Source organism: Heteronotia binoei, chromosome 13, assembly GCF_032191835.1.
Source record: "Heteronotia binoei isolate CCM8104 ecotype False Entrance Well chromosome 13, APGP_CSIRO_Hbin_v1, whole genome shotgun sequence".
Taxonomy (NCBI): domain Eukaryota; kingdom Metazoa; phylum Chordata; class Lepidosauria; order Squamata; family Gekkonidae; genus Heteronotia; species Heteronotia binoei.
This window is the reverse complement of record NC_083235.1, coordinates 77,785,706-77,789,849: the sequence shown is the minus strand read 5'-3', so window position 1 is coordinate 77,789,849 and position 4,144 is coordinate 77,785,706.

Genomic DNA, 4,144 nt, shown 5'->3' with positions numbered 1-4,144 from the left:
AAAAGTGGTTGTCATATAATCAATTATTAAAAATACAAAGTGGCAAAATAGAATTGAAAACTGCTGAAGAGTTGAATAATAAATATGATTGGTTCCAAATGCAACAAATAAAGAGCTTGGTGGAAAATGATATTAAAACTGAAGGAATAAGAAAAGAGCAAACAGAAATGGAAAAGGTTCTGCTTGGAGACAATGAAAAATTAATTTCAAAAAAATATAAATTACTTTTAAAATGGTCTATGGAGGATGAAGTAGTGAAATTTCAAATGATTAAAGGGGCAATTAATGTAAATAAAGAAATACAGATGGAAATTTGGGAATACTTGTGGAAGAATTCTATGAAGCTTTCGACGTGTCATAGTATTAAAGAGAACTGTTTTAAAATGATGTATAGATGGTATATGACTCCTAAAAATTGGCAAAGATGAACAATAAGATGCCAGACAGATGTTGGAAATGTAAAAAACAGAAGGTTCTTTCTACCATATGTGGTGGATTTGTGAAAGAGCAAAAAAGTATTGGCAGATGATTCAGCAAGAAATTTCTAAGATCTTGGGATATGAATTTAAGAAAGTTGCAGAGACTTTTCTGTTGGGATTACAAATGGAAAAATTTCCAAAAGAAGATAGAACTGTAATTTGGTACTTGCTTTCAGCTGCTAGGACATTATATATTCAGTTGTGGAAGCAAGAAAAAATACCAGAGAAATGGGATTGGATTATAAAAGTTATGACATGGAGTGAAATGGACAAATTAACAAGAATATTAAGGGACTATGATTTAGAAGTTTTTAAGACGGAGTTTAGAAGATATGTAGAAAAAAAGTGGAAAATAAAAGGACTGGACAATTTTTGATAATGATTAAGTTTTAGAAAGAAGAAGAATATAATTTTTGTTTTAATAGTAAGGGTACCTTTAAATATTAGCATTTTAAGTAAATAACACCGACAGGGGTCAAGTAACCGGGGGATGGGTGGGTAGAAAGTAATATATGGGATAGATAAAAGAAGTTATTAAAGATGTAAGAGATAGATTTATTACCATATGTTACCAATAAAATTGTTTTGAACAAAATCTTTATATTGCTTTTGATGCTACAACTGTTGGCTGCTATAAATTATTCAGTGTCTGAACCAACAAACAATAAAACAAGCAAAAGAAAAAATGCTTTCCTTCAGCTCCTGGCAAAGTATATAAAGTGTGAGTGATTGAAGACTCTTTAAAAACTGAAGAAAACTTGGACTCATTTTGAAGTTAGGACTTGGGTAAAAATAATTTAATATATCTACTTGATTTATATTTGTTTTTCATTTTTATCTTCTGTAGCATTAAGCATGTTGGAATGGCATAGCATTTGGGTATGTTCCCCCATAGTTTATTGTTTATTATTTTAATATAAAATTTTTCCTAGTTTTTTTTTTCCAGTCCTTGTGAAGAGGGGCCGATGTTTCCGTTCTGGACCCTTGTGGTCATCCTGGATTGAAATGCAAGGTTTTTTTTCTTTCGTAACAGTTAAGCATAGCAATAATAGTTATGATGGGGGCGAAGGAAGTAAAGAAGCAAAAATTAATGTTTAATGTTGTGTTAATATAGCAAGATTAAGTAGATAATTATATGTTCTTTTGTAAATCTGCTTCCAATTTAAAAAAAACTGGAAAAAAGCATACTTTGAGTATTTTTCTGGGTTATGTATAAAATAAAATCATGTCTCGTTTCAAAGAAATCTGAAGTTTTGGCTTTGTCTTTGATTATTCTAATTTGTCTTGTTAATTTTTCAGCCATAGCTATCTATCATAACTCAGCATTCCAAGACTGTAATGTTAATAACACTGCAGATTTCCAACTTTTAGTATTGTCCTATAGGCCACCATTAACTTGAACACTATTAATCCTTTAAATATCACTTTTTCATTTTGTTTCTCCCATATTGATAATAGAGCCAAAGCTGGTGTAACACAGATGGTTTGACATACACTCTTTCCCATTTCTACAAAGATTTTATCCCAAAACTGTAGCACTACTGGGCATGACCACCACATATGTATGTAATTGCCTTGCTGATTACAATTTCTCCAACATTTTTTATTATTTGTGTTACTTATTCTTGCAAGGCATCGTGGAGTAAGATACCATCTATGTAATGATTTCAAGGAGTTCTCTCTAAGAGCTATTGATACAGTCTTCCTTGTTTCGAAACAGTCTTCCTTGTTCGGATATATCATACCTTATTCCAAATATTTTGTTCTATCTTTATCCCAATATTATTCTCCCATATTATTTTCCAACAGTTTAATGTACTTGAGTCGATCTCAATTAAGTAAGCATATATTTTAGAGATTTGCATTGATCACATGTTGCATTAGGATTTGTTCAAATTTCAACAGCTTTCTAGTATAGTTTGCTTTACTGTAGAGTTTACAATTAGGTAGTGTGATTGATATAGCAAAAACCAATTTGTTAACACTCCTTGTAATTTTTCTTTTAGTTGCATTACAGTCAGAGGAGTTCCATCTACATAAAAGTCTCTCATTCTATAAATCCCCTTTCTTTCCATTTAACATAACTTTCTGATTTATCCAGACAAGAAAAATTGAGGTGCAATATGAAAGGAAGCAGTGGGGATATCTCTAAGATCAATTTATTTTTCCATTTAATCAAAACTTTTAATGTGCTGTATAGAAAGGGGTTCTCTCCCCATTTTACATCTCTTATTTTTTCCTACCAAAGGCAATTTTCTCAAATAATTTCAGATGTTTCCCATCTGCTTCCATGCTGACCCAAGACTTATCAAAAGATCCATTTAAGTAGAAGCAGAAGCAGATTTATTGTATGTGGCCATTGGCCATCACAATACAAGGTTAAACACAGTATCATAAAAAGTGGTCAAACAGAAATTAACATACAGAACAACGGGTTAAGTGGATTACAACATTAAATACATTGCTAAAATACAATTGCTCTCCCAGGTTGAAATAAAGAGTCAGGCGCAATAATTGGATTAAACTAAGGACCACTTTAATTTGTTAATAAATGGCAAGGGCTAAACAGAACCTGTAGCCTGATCAGGGCCAAGGGTCTCAATAGACACTTCCCCTGCCATTTAACGGGTGAGCAACCCAGCCCCTGGCTAGAACTGTACACCACAGCTCACACCAGGTCAGCTCAGCAAATAGGCAACAAACCGGGAAGGTCCAACCAACAAACCAGGCAACTCAATGAAAGGAACCTTCCAGGTAAGCCCCAAAGAATGGTCTGCATTCTCCCATCTCATGCCGGCAAACCCAAAGGTCGATCCTGACACACCCCTAACCCCACAAAAGGGGGATGCTTTCTGGTCCTCCCCTAGCTGCATAAGCTCATTAACCACAGAAACCTGCCACAACCAAAGTGACAAACCTATTTAACAGCACCTACCTACAGCCAGATTCCCAATCCACTGACATGCTATGTAGGGTAGGCGAAAAAACACCTCAGCAGTTCCACCAATCAGCTGGGGATCAAAAAATTCCTACCCGGCCCCCCTAATAAGAGGCAACCAGCAAATGTCTACATACCAATCAGGGTGGGAGGGAGGGCCGATTGCCAGACGGAGACTGGCACGAGTGGAGAAGGCACACTGCTGCTGCAGCCAGCCCCGCCCCCAAGCACAAGCCCATTGGGCTGTCAATCTTCATCTCTTCCCCCAAGGGTGGCAAATGTGTCCCTCCGTCCTGACAGCGAGACTGCAGGTGGTTGGGACGAATTGCCCCCCCAGGTTGAAATAAAGAGTCATATGCAATAATTGAATTAAACTAAGGGCCACTTTATTTAATTTATTAATAAATGGCAAGGGCTAAACAGAGCCTGCAGCCTGGTCAGGGCCAGGGGTCTCAACAGACACCTCCCCTGCCATTTAACGGGTGAGCAACCCAGGGGGTTCATGGCCGACCAAATTATAACTGTCCCAGGCCATCTCTCCTTGATAGCCCTAAAATCCTCCTCTGCCTGCAGGGCCAAAGCTGTGCCCTTCATCAGCCCAAGATCATTACCTCCCAGGTGTATAACTAAGACCTGGGGAGGAGGGCAAGCACTCCCTTGAAATAACAACGGAACAGGCCAGGCCAATGAAGGCCCCTGCGCCCCCGCCATTCAATGGTAACCCACT